The sequence below is a fragment of the Plectropomus leopardus genome, chromosome 16 (genome assembly GCF_026936395.1).
Source record: "Plectropomus leopardus strain MGB_pleo_1.0 chromosome 16, ASM2693639v1, whole genome shotgun sequence".
In the NCBI taxonomy this organism is placed as follows: domain Eukaryota; kingdom Metazoa; phylum Chordata; class Actinopteri; order Perciformes; family Serranidae; genus Plectropomus; species Plectropomus leopardus.
In genome coordinates this window covers 7,397,895-7,419,766 of record NC_142191.1, presented here as the reverse complement: position 1 = coordinate 7,419,766, position 21,872 = coordinate 7,397,895, and the positions used below count along the sequence as shown (strand labels likewise).

Sequence of the window (21,872 nt, the reverse complement as noted above, 5' to 3'; positions counted from 1 at the left end):
TTTATATGAAGTAGCAAAAAAATCTGATGGGACAGAGACGGATATCATGTTTACAGACGTGTGACTCTATGAAAGTTTTAATCATGTTACCTTTAGTCACCTTCTGTCATTTCGTTATATAAAATAGCCGCTTAGTCAGTCACATTAACTTACAGCTGCTGCAGCTAACGTTTGTAGCGAATTCAGTCACGGTGCGATGTTATCCATGGTTCAAACAATCATACTAAAAATGACGTTTTGTATATTTAATGTTGTAACGTTAAAAAGTTGCAGTAGGGTTTGGTTGGTCAGTCCCCATGGCTTGCCGTCTTCTTCTTCTAATTAATAACAGGTGGTGACTGGCGTTCAATGTGAATTACTGCCCCCTCTGTGGGCGTGTTGGCGGTTTCATTATATGGAGGATTTATTATTTAATGTATTGAATAATTATCGTTATCGTTTTATGGCACAGCCCTAGTTTGACATTTGTTTGTCGTCCTGCATCAGCTCACTCAGAGCCCTAAGTGACCCCAAGCTTCAGCCAGATGCCTGAAATGTGACGGAAATGCAGTGCAGCTCTGTTGAGACGGTAGATGTGTCCTGGAAAGGGAAACAGTCAAATGGAGATGATTATTCAATAACACAGCTGAGCAGGAAGTGGCTGGGGAGCAACTGAGAGGACAGAATGGAGGAAAACTAAAAAAGAGGTTGGGGGAGGAAGAGGATTGTGCTTGCTGTATCCACCCAAGGCTCTTCAAAACACCTGTCTGAAGGGACACTTTAAGTATCTAAAAATAGAACACCAGCAAACCAACGCTCCCCCTACTCTTCCTCCCGCAGCCTCCAGAGACCGTATCTCACACTGAAATGGTAATTGGTTCTGAGAGTTTTTGCACCAACACTTTTAAATGAATTCTTAATTTGTGAGGCAAACATTTGTGGCATTTCCCCCGAGAAGAGTCACCCGTTGCGTCGAAGCACTCCCGCCTTAACCTCGGGCTCCGCTGGCTTTGGGCTGCCTCCAGCTGCCTCGCCGTCATCAAAGGTGAACCGTTGATACATCAGCCATCCAGCCCGCAGCACAGCGCAGCCAGACAGAGGGAGAAAGGCTTCTGTTTGGGGGAGATGTGGTGCGGAGTATTTACAGGCAGCTGATGCACAGCACCGGGTACACACACATTTGATAGCTTCCCTAAACTTTTGTGATTTCTGAGGTTAGGCTAGAGTGGTGATACTCAGATTACAGCCCGATGGCCAAGTCTGGTCCTCAATAGGGTCCCACATGGCCCCCCCAACCATTTTCTAATTCAGAATAAAAGTAACGTGATTCACACTAGGAACTGATTGTAATAATGCTGGTTTATGTAAGGTGCCAGAGTGTGTAAAACAGCTTGTTTATAAAAAAACTGCCAGAGGAGGATCCCCCCGACAGAGATCCTAGCTGAGCCGCGAAAGTCCTAAAATCCTAGAACCATCCTAAAATCCTTGAAGTGTCGTAAAACACAAGAAACATCTTAAAATCCTACAAATTGCCTTAAGTCGTAGCAATTTGCTGAAACCAAAGAAATATCCTAAAATCCTTCAAACATCCTAAAATGTGAGAAACATCCTGAAGTTTAGGAGACATCGTAAAATCCTACAAATGTCGTAAAATCCTCGAAATCTCCAAGAAATGACCTATATCCTAGAAATGTCTTAAAATCTGAGAAATATCCTAAATCCTAGAAATATCCCAAAGTCCTAAAAGACCTAAAATTGTAAAACTGGCCTAAAATCCCAGAAACATACCTAGTGATGCCCCAAAATTCTAGAAATGTCCCAAAATCCTTGAAACATTCTAAAATCCTTGAAATATCCCGAAATTAAAGAAACATCCTAAAATCCTACAAAAAAATCCTAGAAAAACATACGGGGCTGGTGCGACTGGCCCCTGGCCTCCTGTCATATCTGCAGCTGCAAAGAGTAGCGTGACAGCCAGGAGCGCTCACTCTGCAGCAAACTCTAGAGACAAAAATGTCCCCAGAAGTACTCTGCACAAAAAAAACCCAGACTGCTTGACTTGATGCATTCTCAGGTGACTGAGTGTCTCCGACTGATGATTTGAGCCTCCGGCTTTCAGGGGACAGCCCTAGACCAAAGTGCTGCTCAAAACGGCACGCTGCATTGAGCTGTGTGGCGCCACGTGGCTCACGGGCATTGAGGACAGTCCAACAGGAAAGAATGCGGTCAAAGAGATTTAGTCGCTGACGCTCGCTGGCATCCAGTCTGGGCACGACGTCATAGAGCCACATGAGGATGAACTTTGCAGCATCACTTTCTGGTGTGAGCAGGTCTTACGTTGTGTTATGAGCAAGTTGAGTCCTCCGAAAGGCGATGAGGGTTCAGGCCCGTAGAGGTTGTTTGAGGTTGAATCCTCATACATCATAACACGAGGCGTGATTACACTGTTAGCATGATCATCGATTTTCGTGTCAGTGTTGCAAATGATGTAGTGGCATTAAAACGCAATACTACAGCCGGATACTCCGCTCTGTTGCAAAATACTGTATCTGATTTGCTGCTGTTAGTAAATTTGAAAAAATAGGAAATAGGAAAAAGGGCACTTAATTCCTGTAGATTCTGGAGACGTATTCATTTCTAATGCGTTTTTCATTGATGAAAAGATAAATGTTAGCATGATGGGCATCCTGTGACACAGCGGTGGGATGTGATTGCTCCTCCCAGCGCTGCTTCCTTCCTTCGCTGAGACATCAATCGAAAACGGACGCAGTCGGTGTGAGGTCCGTCGATTGCAAACTGCCTCCTTCCTGACAATTAGAATTCAGAACAGCACAATCTGTCAGGAAAAGCCAGGTGTCAGAGAGGCTCCCAGCAGGACCGCGCTGCCGAGAGACGGAGGGAATATCTGCAGCACTTCTCCGGTATTTCTAATAATCAATTTGGGCAGGGATGCTGCTGAAGGAAACAACAGATTAAGGAGAATCAAAGTGCTCTTTAACCCTTCTGGCAGCTTGTCCGTCTCGATCTGCACTCATTAGTTGGCATCACACAACACACACATACGGAAGCACATTTCTTCTGCTCTTTTTTTGCAGAACCCTGTGCCGTATGATGGAACATCACATTTCGGAGATGTTTCTCCAATTCTCCTGCCCTCCTTTCCTATTCCTATAATTGGTGCTGGCTGAGGTAGAGGGGAAAGGTTAGAGAAAGAGAGACTGACTAGTTGAGAATGAGAGAAGCATTGGCATCTGTGCGTACTGTATTAAATATGAATATATAAAAAATAAAGCTTAATTTTAACCCAGTACTGCCACCTGAAAGCCTTTTGGAAAAGGATTTTCTCTACACTCCTCCAGCAGCTCACAATCCTCAAGTGTAAATGAAAATGGGGGCGGTATTCTGGATTTCATGCAGCCTCATTATACCACATACAATAGGGCCTTTTGTCGAAGTGCAAAGTTTTCTGTTTATAGATGTTTTTCTGCCAGCGAGAGATTTGATTCTGACAAAAATGTTGCAATTAAAGATTAAAGCCCACTTTGTGATATTTTTCTTCTACGGCATATAAAAGACAAAAGCTTTTATGGAGCAGCGTCTTTTCTGCACGCCGTGCTTTGCTTTCTATTAAGGATATGAGCGGTTAGAATTGCTGTTATTTCTCTTTCAGTGCAGCAGGGTGAGAATCGAAGCCATTTGCCACTTTGGTACCACTTAACTTCCCACTGTATTTCCCTTTGAAAGCCAGAGGACTGTTAGACCTGTCGGACTTACCTTTTTTGTTTTTTTGCACACATGCACACTACGAGTTGTCAGATTGTCATTTCATCAGACTGTTTATCTCCAGGGTGTACCACACTACAAATTCCACTGTTACACTTTAAAAACATAAAACAATAAAGACGATCTCCGGGCGAACTGTGCTCCCTCCAGTCTCATTAGCGTCTCTGTTTTGACACACACACACCACGAGCTTTGATGCCAGTTAGTAATTGTGTTTTCAAACTTTTTGGTTGAGCTAGAAATTATTCATGAGGTGGCTTATGACATAAAGATCTTTAGGATGCACCTAATGGGCGAGTATATTTAGAAAAGGAACAATTAGGATACATGTTAACAAAGTGCCAAGCTTATTATTGGAGAGATATTTATCGCAGCAAAACAACAGCTTTTGATGAAACAAATAACTCTCTGCAATCCTTTGCACAATTATTTTGTCTTTTCATGTGTTTAAGCACTTCCTCTGCTGCTGAGAAAAAAAAAAAAGCAGAATTCCTCTTCATTTAAACTGCTCACTTGAAGGCTCGTCCGTAGTAACTGTTGTGTTGGCCTTTTTTCAGAAATGAAATATAAATTTGCTGTGTAACGTGCAGCATTTGTTTTTCAACTGAGAAACATTCACAGCTCTGTGGTTATAAATACAGTACCTTGTTGCTGTTATTTCCTAATTTTTAAATGAGTGTTATGCAGTTTATCTTCATTATCAGAAGTTAAAAAGGCAGGAGAACATTTGCATTAAATATGTAAATATCAGGGATGCACGATATTAGATTTTTTGGCCATTTCCGATATGCAGGTACATAACTCATTTGACCAATAACCTATAACGATATATTCACTTTGTTTCCAACCTAATTTTATTGATCATCATGTCTCCTCTGTAGTGGAATTAACATCAGCCCACCAGCAGGTGGAGACATAAAACACAATGCTTTTTGTAAATGTTTGTAATATCCATTGTGCAAAATAGGAAAAGCTTAGGGTTGTTTTCTACATATTCACTTGTCGATAAAAAGAAAAATACATGCGTTTGTGATATCGGCAGCATTCAGCATGTTGGGTGATTCCAAAATTTCATTTTAAAGCCAATATCTGCTGAAACAGGTGACGTGCTGATATTATCATGCAACACTGATAAATATACTCAATTTCTTAATTGTATATAAAAGCAGTACATGTATGTACAGTGTATTAACCCTGCCTGCTCTCCCTGTGTTCACTTTCAGACACCGATGGACATCCGTCTTGACGACTTGTAACATCCTGCCTCAAGGTGAGTGCAGAAGGTTAAGGTTTGAAGGCTCCTGCTGCACAGACGAGTATGTTCAGAGTGAAAATTTTAAGTGTCTTAATGCTTCAACAATGCTGTGGTCACCATTTGGTTAAGTTAAGGCACAAAAACCTCTCAGTTATGGTTAGGGAAAGATCATGTTTTGGCTTAAAACATGTATATTAGGTGGCTCGAGAGCTGCAGTTATGGGTCATCAAAAGACAGATGTTTGGGGGCACAAATATGGCTGGAAACACCACAATTTGTTGCTAAAAAATACCCATCATTGGAGGCAGAAGTGCCAAAGGAAATGCCACAATGTGTTGTCAAAAAACATCCATGTTTGGGGATAAATATTGTGCTAGAAACACTGCAGTGTGTTGTTAAGAAAAAACATGTTTGGGGGCAGAAACTCTGTTTGAAATATGGCAACAGTACATTAAAAAACAGAAACGCCACAGTAAATGCCACGATGCATCGCTTAATTAACCCCATGTTTGGAGGATAAAATGGCTCTAGGAAATGTAATAGTGGGTCACTTAAAAACTCTCATGTTTGGGGTCAGGAATGCCACAGGAAACGCCACCTTAAAAAATATCCACATTTGGGAACAGGTGTATGGCTTGATATGTATTATCAACAGAAACACTACTGGAAATGCTACAGAAAAACACCATGTGTTGCTAAGTTTGGGGACAGAAATGTCGCTAAAATCGGCAGTGTCGCTCAGTAAGATCTACAGTTTGGTGCTCAAAAGCTGATGAAAACACCTCCATGTCTTGCTCATGAACAATGGTGTTGTTGTTCGTTGGTCACAAATTGTGGTCTACAGCTTGGTAGATCTAAATGTCACGCCATCCACCATCCCCTCCACCTCCACATGACAAAGTCAGCTCATACACGTCACTACAGAACAAAAACATGGCCATTTACGTAGCCGATAACAGCAATGTAAACATACTAGTCGGTGTCACAGGAGCCTTCTGACCTATATGATGCCTTACGTTTGAACTGGGTGTGTTTTCTTACATGCTGTTTACCTTTTAATTTTGCCTCTTTTATTGAATACGCCTTTATTAATTACTTAAAATGTTTTACATGACAGGTCAAATATCAAGAGTAAACAAAACCAAATCCTCACAATATCAATATACAGGTCTAAAAAGCATCAAAATAAAAAAGACCGAGTATGAACATGATCTAGTGAGACATGAAACTGTTATAAAATGAAATGCTACATTAGTCAGATCAGGTCACCTTTTAGTGGCATTACCTATTTTTTAAATAATTAAACAGCTCTTTGGAAAAGCGTATTAAAACATCATGCCACCAAAGCTTCAATAACACAGTCAGATATTGTAAACAAGGCAGTGTGAAACACACTGTGAGCTTCTCTCTAAGTCCTCCTCTGTGAGTGTTTAATGCTGGCAGAGGGAAACTGTCTAAAAGCATACAAAGACACATGAGAAGAGGTCTACTGTTAAGACCGGCTGTGAAGTCTTTGCATGGGTAAATTTTTGTCCAAAAGGTAAAGTCTGCATAGAAGTGAAACTTTCAGATAAACAGACCTGTTTAGAGAGGTGAGCGACTCTGTCCCTCCCTCCTTGCTGGTACACAAACACAGTAAACATATTCAGTTTGCTCCTGGCGCTGCCACTCTGCTTTGCTGCTGCTGTGAGCGGGAAGTGTGTTTTTTTTTAGTATTCTGCTATTTAAATCCTCTCTGGAATTCAGGCTGTGTAATATTTATATAACCATAAAAACAAGAGATGGAGTTGATTTTGTTCCCAGCTATAAAAAAAAAAAAAAAAATCCTGGCACTGACTGATGACGGGCAAAAATCACTGGACTCCGCTAAAAGGTCACAACCTCCAAACACATCAGAGGACTTCCTCCAGTAATCCTCTACTGCAGGGAGACTCGGCTGGCTTTGCTTGGGGGCCACTGTTGCACAAAACAAGAGGTCAGGGGCCAGTTGCAGCAGCCCCACGCATGTTTGTAGGATTTTAGGTCATTACTCTGATTTTAGGATGTTTCTAGGATTTTGGGACATTTCTAGGATTTTGGTGCTTTTGTATTGGTTTTGAGATATTTCTTTCTATCTCTGGGATTTTAGGTCATTTCTGGCATTTTAGCATAATTCTTGGATTTGGACAGTTTTTAAAAACTGTAGGATATTTGTAGGATTTAAGGATGTTTCTAGGACTTTTCAAGGATTTAATGACATTTGTATGATTTTAGCACATTTCTAGGATTTCAGGAAATTTCTAGGGTTTTAGGGTATTTGATTGATTTTAGCACTTTTCTATGATTTTTGGATGATTCTCAGATTTTAGGATATTTCTGGGACTTTAGGACGTTTCTCTTATTTTTGGACATTTCTCGGATTTTAGGACATTTGTAGGATTTCGGCATTTGTTGGGATTTAGGGCATCTCTAGAACTTTAGGACATTTGTAGGATTTTAGGACATTTTGGGGATTTTGGGACATTTCTATGATTTGAGAATATTTCTAGGACATTTCAAGGATTTTAGGACGTTTCTAGGACTTAAGAAGCTTTGTATGATTTTTGGATGGTTGTAGGATTTCAGCACATTTATAGGAATTTAGGGTGTTTCTAGGATTTTAGGGCATTAGGGGCTTAGCTTTGACCTCTGCTGGGGGTTGCATGGGATAAACAAGCACTATTTTGATGCTGTTTTATGCACATGGACTTCATGTATACTAAAAGTACAAAAACACTTTCCAGTGTGAATTGCTCCCATCACCCTATCAAGGGCCAGATTTTGCCTGCAGGCTGTAAGTTGAGTGTCCCTGCTGTACTGTCTCCACAGAGACTCTCGATAGAGGACAGAGCACACAAACGTTACAGACTGAACAATAACATACAGTGATCTACATATCAGAGACACAAAGAAGATGCCATTTATAGTAAATGCTTATACAGTGAGATTTTTACAGCAATGAGGATTCTGCTGAGATCTAATCGCACTTCACAAGCACATACATGAACAATAATCTATAGTTAAATCATCAATAGGCCTAGCAGAAACATAGCACAATAGCAGGATGTCATAATAGCCATTCATGCTGTGCACCTGCAAAAATATGATTGTTGGACGTTTTTAGTCAGCCGGTAGCCAAACAGCTAATGGATGGTGTGTGAATGAGGCAGCTGCACCAAGCAGTTAATGTAAGTGTGAGTGTAATGCTGCGCTAATGCTTCACGATTATCCTAAAATCTGTGAGTGGTAGAAGACAGTGTGGTGTATATTTGCGTATTTGTTTTCCCAGGTTGTTAAATAATAGATTTGGCAGCTTTGACCGTAGTCTGTAGAATTTTGTTTTCAGTTAGTGAGGTAATTTAAGTTATTAAGCTTAAGTTATTAAACTTATTTTACATATTACTTTATACTTTTGGTGAAATTAATATTACACAATGTTATTCTTTAGTCAGAACACATTCAAGAGTGACTCAGTTCATTGCTTCAGTTAAATGGATTGCTGTCTGAGGCCTGGCTGTGTCTTCTTAAGTAAATTCACGAGTATATGCAGCCTTTATGACTGTAACATGCAGTCACATGACTCGCTCCGTGGGATGATCTGTCCACAAAAATTTCCCCAACCCTTTTGTGGCACAGTTTTTGCCCTATTTGTTTGTCTTTGAAGGTGTATGTTTGCATTCATGCCAAATTTGCGCTTTTATTTTTGTGTGCGTCCTGGTGGGATCTTTCTTGCATCCCTTTTTTTTGTTGGAAAAGCGGCAGTCTGAGGCCCTTTACGGCCGTGATCAGACCTAATGAGAGCGTGAAGCTTGAAGGTTGTATCACCTTGGTGGTGATACATTTAGATAGATGTTCATGGGAGCAAAGACTGGTATGCAGACTCTATTTCCTGTCTTTTGCATGAGCTCTTGTCCAGCACCTTTAGTGTTCAGTCTCTGGATGTCTTTACTGTTGTATACCTTTTAGTGTAGTCTTTGTGATGTGTACAAGAGCAACAGGTGACACAAGGGGACGCAAAAGTCGGCCTTTGTCACTGCAAATTCTTTGATTTTTGTTTGGTGTTTTGGGGAGAGCAGAAGGATAACATGAGAAAGATTCAGTGATGTGTCAAAGCTTCTCATCTACGTGTCTCACCACTATGGTGTCCCCTGTGCGATACAACCAGATGATGTCAGAAACAGTCCTTAGTGATCTCTACAATTTGTTTTTATGCCTCTGTGCTGGCGATCGGTGCGATATCTCAAGAAACGCCCTGAGGGAATTTCTTTAAACATCCACTTGGAATCAAGACTGAACTGATACGAATCTGGTGGTTGAAGGTCAACTGTGCCATTATAACGTTATGTAAAAACATTTTCTGGCCATAAAGCAGCGTCATATCTCAGGAACAGAAGGAGAGACATGTGGTCAGATACTGACTTGTTGACACTAATCTTGAGACTGCTGATTGTGTAGATCTTCTGCGGGGTGAAGATGTGTGTGACGCCTCCATGTTTTCACAGACATGGAGGTAAACTGTGTAACCTGACTGGTCCGCAGAGCCATAAAACCATGTGGCTTTCTCGTTGAGTGTTAAAACAATCTGTCTTGAGTGTAGAAACCTGTACAGTTACGTGTACTTGTAACTCCACGTCTACAGTGCCCAGAAAGGACCAGTTTGATGGATTATTCCTCCATGTCGTGGTCCTCAAAAGTTAAAGCAGCATGAATAATTGGTCAAACCATTTGAAAGCAAACAGCAGCGGAAGGTTGGTGTCCACTCGGCTCATTAGGAGGACAGACATAGTCGGACGAGGTGACCCTTGACTGCTTTACTTTAAAGAAGGGGACGGCAGTCAGACAAATCACAGGGTCCTCATTACTGACTGTGTTGTTAAAAAGCAACGTTTCTCTCGACGGTTGTCCCCAAAAGCCGGAAAAGACCGGCGGAGTTTTGATGATCCAGTCAGCGGTAAAGAGAGCGAAGCAGGAAGAACAAAGCATCAACAGAGCCACATCTGAAGGCAAACGGGGCTCGAGATGAGGTGTTTGAGATGAGATCAGGCAGAAGATACACAGATGTGTGTTATTTTAGAGAGAGGGGGCAGTCTGAGCTAAAAGAGAGAGAGAGTCTATTGTTGACGCTGAGAAGAAGAGAGAGAAAGACAAGGAAATGAAGTTTGTCAGATATATAACCACTTTTTAAGCCTCCTTTGTTCTGGTAGAATAACCTGTTGCTATGGCAACAGCATGGACCATATGTGTGAATAAAAATACATTTCAGCCAGTGATGACTGTTGAAAGCTAAATGTCATCCGGTTCATTTATGCCCCTCGCAAACAAGATCTCCTCATGAAAAAAAACATTTATGCAACAAATCTTAATTTCTTTTCATTTGTAGGAGCGTTTTCACTCTGATACGCACTCAACACGCTGACACTTCTTTCGCTTTTCCTACATGCTGAGTTAAACCTCTCAACAAGCAGCGGCTGACGGTTGGCCAGTCATTAAGCTCATACTACGCGGCCAAATATTGTTCAAACCCACAGAACTTTATTTAATATTCTACAAGGGAAGTCAAAGGTTTCCAAGGATACAAAATATGACAGACGTTTTAAGATATGGTGAATATTTTCTTTGTCGCCATTTTAATGGCACCAACAGAAGATGGACTCCAGAGTTAATCACTTCTGCAAAGCTCTGATTGGTTGGTTGTTTTTGTCCCAGTCAGTAAAGACCAGACTTATTTAAATTGCAGGAAAAAGAATTGGAAATTTGAACAGCAATTTAAACTTCTCGACCACAGTTTGTATAAAATAAAGGATGTAGCCACCATGACATCACCCAGTGGATTGTAGGCCCCTTTTTGAAGCTTCGAGTTTGGCATTTTCATCCTGGATTTTTGTAGCTAGAAGTGATCATATTTGGATAAGAGGTTGGAGCTAATGCTTCCTTCACATGCTCCTCAGAAATATCGTAATTTACAAGTTACTAGCACATGAATGGCCCTCCAAAGTCATGATTACCAGTGATGATACTGGAGTCGCAGCAGAAATGGCTGAAAGTGTGAAAACTGTAAGCAATAGACTGTAAAAAATGGTATTTTACGTTGTTTTGTGCCTAGTAGCTATCATTTACTTTTAGTAGTTGCACATTTTAGTATATGCATCTGTTAGCATGCCAGGCGAGAATACTAACATTGATAACAACATTATTTTATAACACGAGTTGCCAATTTGACGTCATTAATGCATAAACATGGCGGGCAAAAGTCAATCTTTGGTCAATGCTAAGAATCATTTTTATTAATTCACGTATTACATTTAAATTTTTGATCACATGTAAAGCTTAACATGGTATAAATGTTAACTGCTGTCCATGTAGTGACCTGGATTAAATAGTAAATGCAGTTTTTGGCATTTAGTTTCATTCTTCAGACCCTGAGCTAGCCCTTGGTCTGGAACCAGGCTCTGAACGAGCCCACACTGGATATACTTGTTGTTCTGCCACTCAGTTTGGAGTTAGATGGTTTTAACAGCCTAAAACTGTGAATAAAGTGGAAAACTGGTGCTAAAGATTAAGTTCTTGGTCAAGAGGATGTCAGTGGAAATGATGGAGTGATGATAACAACCTCAAGTCTCCACAAACCTTTGTCAGACCTCTTTATTGGTCAGGGATTTCGGGCGGCACCTTTTTGGTCACGAGCTTCGCCCTAAGCCTGAAGTCGAGGCACCGCTTGGCCCTCGTTGCACTTCCTCTGTTTGATCTCGCTGTGCTCTCGAGTTTTAACGGTTCAATAATGCCAGAAACTCACCTGGGAATGCAGCTACGTCTTCATACTTATCAGCAGTCCAGCTGTAGGAAGCGGTACTGCGGAGTCCGCTCTGACCTTTCTGAAGCAGCGTGTTAGAGGAGGCAGGCTGGGTTGCAGGCAGCACGGTGGGTCTCGGAGGGGAAAACAACAACTTGGCATTGAACAGTGTGTACCCACAGCAGCATATTGAATGTGTCAAGAAGAGGCGGGCTCCAGCCTCCTCTGCACCTCTCTTACCTTTCTTTTCCACAAACCTACCTCATCGTCTAATCCTCTCTGACTCTTCCTCGCGCTCTGTCTCCCCAAATTTCTCCCGTTCTTTCTCTCGAATCCAATATTGCATAGCTTTATTTGGAGCTGAATGTAATAAAGTCCTCTGTGTACAAAGTCAGTGGGAGGAAGTGGGTTATGTAAGTAGGAAGAAGAACTCTTTATCATGTTAATTTCCTGGTGACACTGCAAAAAAGCTTCAGGGCCCCCAGGATTCAATTTAGCTGGTGTTTCGACTGCTTGTATACCTTTCTGCTTAATTCTTTCTTAGAAATATCATGAAATTGTTTTACAACACTTAGTTTTCATTATTCGTGTGTCTTTTCCGCTTCATTAGTAGCATTGGAAACGGCAGGGCATAACAAAGAGGAGATTAAACATGCAGGAGTAAATTATATGCTGTTAAATATGCTGATTGGGACCTCAAACGGTTGTTTTCTCTCACCAAAATACTGGGTGAATATACACCTACATGACATGACATCACGTCTGATTTCCACACAACTGTTGCACACAGATTCTGCATAATTACAGCAGAGATTAACTCAATCAGTACAATAACACAACTTCCAACTACGCACAACTGTATAGACAACGCTGCACTGTAAAAGCTTTATGATTATGAATGTATGAGCAACGTTTGACAAGTTGTGTGATGAAGCTTAAAGTGCAATTTAATAATCTGACAAGTCATCTTATTATAGAGACATACAACAAAGCATTTTTTTCCAAAAAATAAGCATAGGCCAAAGGGACTGTTCTTTATTTATCAGAAGACGGTTTTAAAAAAAAAAAACCCCCAAAACTACAACTATTTTTCCTTGTGCCAGAGTGACTCAGGGAAATGCACGAAGCCTTCCGACCACATGATATAATGTGTTCAACGACCGTAGTAAATTTGAAAATGCAGTGGTATTTTCTGTTTTTACAGTTTATGGCTTTAATAAATGTTGTCATTTTGGTGATTTTTATTTTTGTGGGTCCACAGGTCTGGAAGGCATGTTTTCTTCATTAATCAACAAGTTTTAAGTTTTAAATAAAGTTTTAAAAACAAAAAAATTGCCAAAAGTTTTCAGTAATCATCAAAAAATTTAAAAGAAAAAAAAAATGCCGAAAACTTTTAAAGGAAAAAAACTGCAGTCTTTTACTACTGAGATCAGGGCTAAACCCCCAGTGTCTTCAAATCCTAGAAGCGCTGCTGGTTTTAACTGATTGCACTTCATTTTTACAATATGCTTTATTTCATTCTGTTTTAACCAGTGTATTATAGGCTCCATTTTTCAGGTTATGTATGGTAGTGTACTCAAGTTATATTCCAAAAGGTGACTTTAACTTCTACCAAAGTCATTTTCTGGTAAGATAAGTGCACTTTTACTCAAATATGGCCTTCAGGTACTTCATCCACCACTGCAAATTTCCATATTATTGGCCAAAGGAAGATTTATGTGCTCTTCCATCCATTACTGTTATGCAAATACTGGGAGTTTGGCGCATGAAGATAAACAGTTGGTGGCATTAACTCTCCAGTCCAGTGCTATTTAAACATTGCAGAGGAAGAGGGTACAGCAAGATGACGTCATTGAAATATTGCAATTCAGAAGTGGAAAACATGATGAAAAAAATGGAAATAATACAGTGAGCGCATTCATTTTACTCCTTGGACAATACAAGTTATTACAGCAATTTAAAACATGGATAAATAGTTGATTCTATTTATAAAGGCTGTTGTTTGAGTCGCTCAATACAAACCCACGGCACCAATAATTGCCATGTTCTGTGTTGTTTTTTTCCCATCAGTGACAGTCTAAAAAAAACACCCTTCAAGCTGCTGATGCATCAAAGCCAAACAACAACAGAGCCATTTCCTCAGAGAATGTAACGTTGTGTACGGGAACCACAGATTAAGACCAAGGATGTCCATGTTCCCTGAGCACAGTCTTGGTACACCTGTATACCATTTCCATATAGATTGCCTGTCCATCATTTCCATTTTGATATAGCAGAAGAGGCGGGACTGATAGAGTCGACTGTGAAAGCAGCAGGGAGTGTGGAGACTTAGAGGTGACGATATGTGTTGGTATGTGATACGGGGAGGGGGAGGAAGAGAGTGAGCAAGCACAGGCTATAACATCTACTTAGAGTGGAAGCTGCAGTTGCATATTTCATGCTGTACCTCAGATATCTGCCTTAATATGAATTCTAACAGGCTGGTACAGAAGGAGGAGCAGGTCTAAATGCGATCAGGTGCCAAAGCCCTCAGTGACCCTGCACGTTTCACGTTCCTACAGAGCAGCAGCTTGATGGCTGCTGGGAAGTCACGGAGGTCACTGATTTCATGACTATTGATTTTAATCTGTGGGTGAAGATCAGGGAATAAAATACATTTTTACAGTCAAACTGAAATTTGAATTCTCCTCACTTGTGTAAGGGAATAAAATATAATGGCGGTGTTGCTATTATCAGGGTTGCTATATGGTCATGGAATACTTGGAAAAGTCATTGAATTTTACAATCACATTTTTCAGGCCTGCAGATGTCATGGAATTAGTGAAAATCATAGAAAGTTGTGGAAAGGTCATGGATTTTTGTTTTGCATGATAAAGTTTTTCTAGTAATTGTCCGTGGATAACCCCAAAGACACAAAAAACAACCCCATAGAGATGCAAAATGACTCAAAAGAGACACGAACTATCCTAAAAAGATGCAATGCGTCTCAGCAATCACAAAGAATTCAAAATGATGACAAGGAGATGCAAAACATTCTCAACGAGATGTAAAACAACCCCAAAGAGAAGTAAAATGACTCAAAAGAGATGCAAAACATTTTCAGAGATGAAAAACAATGACAAGGAGATGCAAAAAGAAAGTCTTTAAATTACTTTATTTAAAAATTTCTATTCTTAAAAGACTTTTAACGAGCAGAAACTGTATATTTTCTGTGAAAACAGAGCCGTATTTTTAAAAGACACGATGCACGTAATAGGTGTAAATTTACACACACCGTCCCTGAACGTTATCTCATTGTAGGGGTGATAACAATCAGCGATTGATTAATCAGTCTTAAAGAATTTAATCAAACTTGATATTTAATCGATCAATTGGTACAACGCTGTCAGTGTATGCAATATGCTGCTTTGATTGAGGAAAATGCATTTTTTTTTTAAATAAGCAAAGTTTTTGTTTTTTTTACAACAGCTAAACGAATCAATTTTGAATTTTTAACCAATAATCTATTAAGGAAAATGCTTACAATGTGCTACCTTACTCCAATGATATTATATGAATGTTACTGTGTCACAAGTGGAACTCCATGTATCTTCATTTTGTACTTCGTGTAATACTGCGTTGTACCTTGGAAGCTTACATTTTTCTCACTGGAATATTAAACTCTTTCCGTTCAGTCAGAAGCCTTAAGCGTCGCTCTACGTGTTGTTTTTCACAGATCCTGCCTGAACTCTGCTTCACAGTGGAAAGAAAACATTTTGGTTCACGTGTGCTATTCACGAGAGGGCACCTTGTCCCCAGAACCAAGAGCCTCATTACCAATCCAGCTTTGACCCTCTGTCACCCCAATTATTGCATACATTAATCCCATCACTCTTCCCGCGTGACGCACACACACACACACACACACACACACGCAAACACACACCCATGCTTCCCTGCATCGATGGCTTGCTGATTGTTTCTTTTGTGCGAAAATCAATCGGGGCGCTGGGTTTATTTGCAGCTTCCACTAAATACGTACTCAGTTTAAGTAATTAGAGTTTGCAAGTGAATGGTGGTGTGACGCTCACGTGTGCATGCGAGGAAATACACATGACCATCAATTCATACCTTTGCAGTTTAGTATTGCACTTAATATCAACAGAAAAACAGAGCAACTGTGTCCTTGGTTGAGTTTATTTGTGCCGTGCATCACTTCCTGCTGAGTCGCACAGCTTTTTATCTCTATTTCATGCCACTCAAACCCCTGTTGATAGGATAGTTGTGCGCTGCTTCACACCCACTAAAGCAGTGACAAGTGAGTGAACATGATGTGCCCAAGGTTAAAAAAGTCATCCAGGCGTCTTTCCTCCTGCACTTCCAGCTTATAAAAGCCCATCTCTCTCTCTCGCCTCCTCTTTGATTCACATCTCTCTCTTGACAGTCAACAGGAAGACAGATTTTCAGGCCAAAAAAAAAAAGAGGAGCAGAGAGACTCTCTTTGGAGGGTTTCAGAGTGCACAGTGGATGTGCTGGCTGCCAAATACTTCAGAGTAAATGGATCAAATTCTTATCTTGGAGGTTGGATAATTGTTAGCACTCCCCACTCACTCTCTTGGGGTCACTCCTCAGCGAGCCTGTTGGAGATAATTGGCCTTTCTGTGTCTAATGAAGAACCAAAAGGAGAGGAGATTGAGTTGTAGGTGCACATACAAATAAACACAAGGTAATTCATCCAGCGGCAGCTTTTATGCCTTCACGCCGTAGACAGCCGTGGCTGGAGGCATTATGTTTTTGGGTTGTTTGTCCATCCGTCCGTCCATTTGTCTGTTTATTCGTTTGTCCATCCATCTGTTCATCCATTTGTCTGTTTGTACGTCCATCCATCTGCCATCCGTCTGCCTGTACTAAGGTCTATCTATCTATCTATCTATCTATCTATCTATCTATCTATCTATATATGTCTATATATATATATATATATAATATATATATCTTGGTGGCCAAAGGTCAAGGTCACAGTGACTTTACATTCATCTCATTCTTGTGAGAGCGATATTATTCAAATGACGGTAAAGACTGCTGACTAACACTGCTGTGCTATAGTCTGTGTTGATTTTACTGTCACTGTTATTGTACTGTAGTATTGTATTTGTTAATAATTGCACATCCTTAATAGTTTTATTCATTATTTTCTTTTTCTTTCATGTTCGGAGGTAGTTGTATGGATACTTTTTAGCATTTTACTATTGTTGTTGTGGTGGACTACTGCGCTCCCTCAGTGACTATGCCTGGTGCTGTTTTTATTGTTGTATGTTGTACTGTACTTGGCTTATGCCTTGTTGTTGTATGTTGACCATGGTGGCAAATGAGTTTCCGCTTTGGAGATTAATAAATCCTATCCTATCCTAAACAGTCAGCTGGACTCTAATGATGAGCTGATTAAAATGTGGTATTCAAAGGTCAAGATCACTGTGACCTTGCATTTGTCTCATTCTTGTGAAGAGAATATCTGAAGGTGACCTTGAAGAATTTTCCTCAAATTTGACCTCATACAGGATGGTTTTGGCCATAACTCAAGAACCCTCAAGAGCACATTGAAACTGTGCTGATTGTAAAGCTCTCCAGTGTGTGAAATATCCATGTTTTCATAGACTTGGATGTAAACTCAAAGTGAAACTTGCCTGGTGTGCAGAGGCCTACAACGCCATGGCGGTATATCTACTTAAAGATGAAAAAAGAAAAATAATGGAGGGGTAATTTATCAAATTTTTACATTGCTGGAAAAACTTTTTTAATTTGTAAAAACTTAAAAGCATTCTCATTTGTATTTGAAGTTAGCTTTGATGATGGATTATAAAAGCTTTTTTTCTGCCTTTTCTCCAACACAAAGAGGAAATAATGTATTCATGTAATTACGGTTTAAAAGCAGATAGCGGTAGCTGCAGAATTTTATTATAATGGTCACACAATGCAGTATAATTTTACAGTATTTACCTATGAGAACATAAATGCTACTTATTATTCCTGCTGTGTTTGAGCAAAGAGATAAAATAGAATAAAATGGGCTGGTTATGCTGCCGTAGAGAACTCTATGTCCACGGGGACAGGCAAGACTGTGTGTTGGTTTGCAGATAGAAAAGTCACTTAAAGGTCACCTGCTTTGCAGCACCTGCAGCAGAAACACATCTAGGAAACTCTGCTAACAAACTGAAATGAGATATCAGGAATACCTTGAATGGCAGCTGGCTGTTGACAGTTTTATTATGAAGGAACTCTCTTGCACTGTGTCACTTTTACTTGGTTTTAGTGCTGCTATTCTGACTGCACGCCATTAACATTAATCGCTTAATTTGTCTTCTTTCTTGTTGGAGACTAAGGAGCTGAAAAGGTCACCTGTCAGGGCATGAATGAACAATTTAATTTATGGAAAATATCATCCACAGTTCAAAAATAGTGCTGTTCATCTTCAGTCTTTTCTTAGAGAACCACTTGTAATTACTAAGGCATCCTTCACAAAGAGTAGATGGATTTTTTTAATATGCTTTATAGATCAGTTATCATCAATAAAAATAGCTTTTGTGTTACCAGGCTGTAAAAACAAAATCATTTGTAGATGTCAGGGCTGGATAGGCATCAAGCACATTTTATATTCATGCAGGACACTTGGGATTATGACCCATTACAAGCTTCAAATTACAGCCCTGTTGCCATAATAAAAATGTGTTACATTTGCATGTATCAACATTTCAACAGTGATGTGATGCATAAACTGACGGAGATAGAGCGGGACAGTGGAAAGCATTTTCACAGAGGCTAGATGGCCATCAAGCCAACTACAGAGACCAACAAACAACAAAACTGGTTGTGTTGTAGCTAGTCATGGCTGTGTTTCCAGTGGCTTTTTGGGCTCCAGTTATGGGCATCTTGTAGCAACCCATCGGTGTGTTTTGAGCAGCTTTCAAACTCCAATTAGGGGTGTTTTGTAGCAACCCATCTGTTTTTTCCATACGCTATTAGGCTCCAATCATTGGTTTTTTTGTAGCGATCCATTGGTGTGTTTTCATTGGCTTCTAGGCTCCAAATCTGGGTGTTTTGTAGCAGTCTGTGTTTTTCCTTCGACTCTTAGGCTCCAGTTGTGGGTGTTTTGTAGTCACCCATCAGTTTTTTTTCAGCGGCTTTTTAGGCTGAAATTGTTGGTGTTTTGTAGTGACCAGTCTGTGTGTTTCCTTCAGCTTTTTAGGCTCCAAACATGGTTGTTTTGTAGCAACCCATCAGCAGGGATAGTGCCATTAAAGCTGAGAAACTTTTACCAAGATATTGCTGCTTTTCCTGCCAGGATTGTGCCATCAGCAACTGTGATCTGCATTTGTTAAGGTTACTGAATCACAATGAATAAGCTGTTCTTACAAAAGCCCGACGAAAGGTCAATGCATGGATCATGGTCCAAATACTCTGCAGCCCTTTTCCAGAAGGTGATATGGAGGTCAGACAATGTTTTTGCCTTTCCGGATGGGCACTGATCCACATTAAGCGACCACAGTCATAGTTTTTTGGCAGGCAGACATGGCAGACCACAGGTTGGACCCTGACCAATCACAGCTATCAGGGACCATCTTCTCTGCTCCACTTGACAGCACCAACAAGGTCATTGCTGTCTTTGCTTTGTCATGTTTATAGTTATTTGAAATTGATCCTGGCATAAGTTTGTAAATTGGCCATTGGTGGGATCTTCCTGATGGATTAAAGGCCAATCTACCAAAAGTATTTCTCATTCATGTTTTTTCACATATCTACAAAGGATTAGTAAATGTTTTATTAACTTTTTATAAATACATCGGTTACAAGGCAGCCCTTATTATAAAGCAGTACTTTTTTTTTTACTATAAAATAGAATGAAGAGAGACTAGATTTTCTGAAAAACATTGGCTTTAGGGAAGCCAATGTCAGTCAGTCAGTCTGTCCTCCACCTTGTTCAAAACTAAAAACAGTTATTAGATGGATTGCCATTACAAGTAATATAATTACCCATGGAGCCAATTGAATGAATTTTAAGGACTCTTACAATCCCATGACTTTTCTTTAGCACCACTATGAGGTTGACCATCTGGTACCATAGTGAAATATCTTGAAACCTTTTGGATGGACTGCCATGGCATTAGAAACAGATACTCATGGCCTCCGAGTGATATATCCCAATTACTTTGGTAATGGCTCTGATTTGTCCACCACTTTGCAAAACTAATGACATTCCCATTTGCTTCAGCAGCTGTACTTTGTATCTAGTCCTAGTTTGCACATATGACATGCAAAACTAAGATGATGAACATGGAAATATTATATCTGCTCAACATCAGAATGTTGGCCGTCTGTAGGTTGTTAGCATGCTGATATTTGTGTTTAGCTCAAAGCACTGGTGTGCCCTGTTATCAGAAGAATATGTTGGCGTTGTACATTTTGGCAAACCAGGGATACATTACATTTGTACATTTGATACACATCATATGAACATTTCCAAAGTAGCTCTGATTACATGTATGCCTTTTTCAGTGGGAGGAGGAGGGGATGGTGGATGACGTGACACCCGAAAGATGGCGGGCAGGGTGCAGACCACTGTTTAAGACCAATAAACAACATAATTAGTTCTTTTTAAGCAAGACATCGCTGCATTTTCAGCTGTGATTGGTCACCAAAAGTAATTGTTTTTTAGGGAGACATTGGCTGCATTTCGAGCTGTGATTGTACCAAAAGCAGATGTTTTTTAGCAAGATGGCGGGTCATTCCAGTGACAATTGTGCCAACAAAAGTGGCTTTTTTTAAACAAAATATCATGGGCAATTCCTGCCGTGATTGTGCTTTCAAAGTCGATGATTTTCTAGCAAGACATCAGTTTCATTTCCAGCAACAATTGTGCCAACACAAGCAGTTGTTTTTTAGTGAGCAACAAGTATTTTAAGCCCAAATATGATATTTTCCTTTCCATAAACAAGAAGTCTTTGTGCCTAAATATAAATACACATTAATCATAGTAGTAAAATATTAAATGTCAGCACATTTGCTACATAATAACGTGCAAATGAGCTGTGGTTTTCAGAAACGTGCAATGCTAATTTTTATTCTGGATATTCAGTTGTCTAAGTACGGCCTCACAGAGTTTACCTCAAAATCACTGATACGTTGAAATTCCTGAAATTCACCTGTAGAGTTGATCAAAGGTAATTTTTCCATTTTCAAAATGTGAAAATGTGGTATTGTTAGCTGAAACTAGTCTATAATATTAGCTTTTTGTTGCATTTTTGGAATTTTTGTGCACATTATATAGTGCTCGGACACTCAAATAAAATGTTGGTCAGTAATTACTGTGCACTAAAAAGTTAAAAGGAAGTGATTTTGGCCTTTGTTTTGTTTAGTTGTTCCATATCTCCCCTGAATAGACACGTCTGCTGCTGTATTTACTCATTTTGCCAAATGTAATGTTTATTCATGGCTGAAACATTAAATAGTGAACAGATTTCCACAAACAAGGGTATTAGGAGCCATTCCCCTCTGTCAGTTTCTCTCACTAATTACAGACACAAGTAGCAGGTAATACACCACACATAACTTGCAGACAAACCCACAATATTGCGTGTTTTCGTCTCGGCACATCGCACATCCCCTCACGTATATCGCTAAATATTCACTCAACTGCAGCGATTAAAAGAAGGCCTACAAATACTTGTGCAGAGTGATAAGAGGAGACGGAAAACATGGAGAAAAACAAAACATTAGGCATTCATCTTCCGATCCCAATTTGTCATGGTAAGAGGGAGCGGAGGAAGAAAGGGAGCGCCGGCAGCAGACTGTAAAGTGAACGGGTGAAAGGAAGTGTGGGGGATCTGCTCGGCTGTGACATGCTGACTAGTTGTGTCAGAAATCGCAGCTGTTGGTCCTAATTACTAAACTGTTGCGGCGAAGCAAGCAAGGAACTTTGGGGAGCTGGAAAGAGATTATGTGTGTGTGTGGGAAAGAAAAAGTGTCTGGTGAATAGATGGAGCATAGAGATCCATTATTCACATTAAGCTCCCT

The 21,872-nt window shown here is 40.1% G+C and overlaps 1 protein-coding gene across 9 annotated transcripts in view; it reads left to right on the top strand.

Annotated features, from left to right (window-relative positions):
* Positions 1–21,872, top strand: part of LOC121955208 (uncharacterized) — a 272,250-nt gene that overhangs the window by 131,697 nt on the left and 118,681 nt on the right. For all 9 annotated transcript variants that reach the window (XR_015779226.1, XR_015779227.1, XR_006106616.2 and 6 more), the window contains one exon: positions 4,986–5,032. The gene's annotated coding sequence lies outside the window, so the exon portion shown is untranslated. The remainder of the gene's footprint in view (positions 1–4,985; positions 5,033–21,872) is intronic.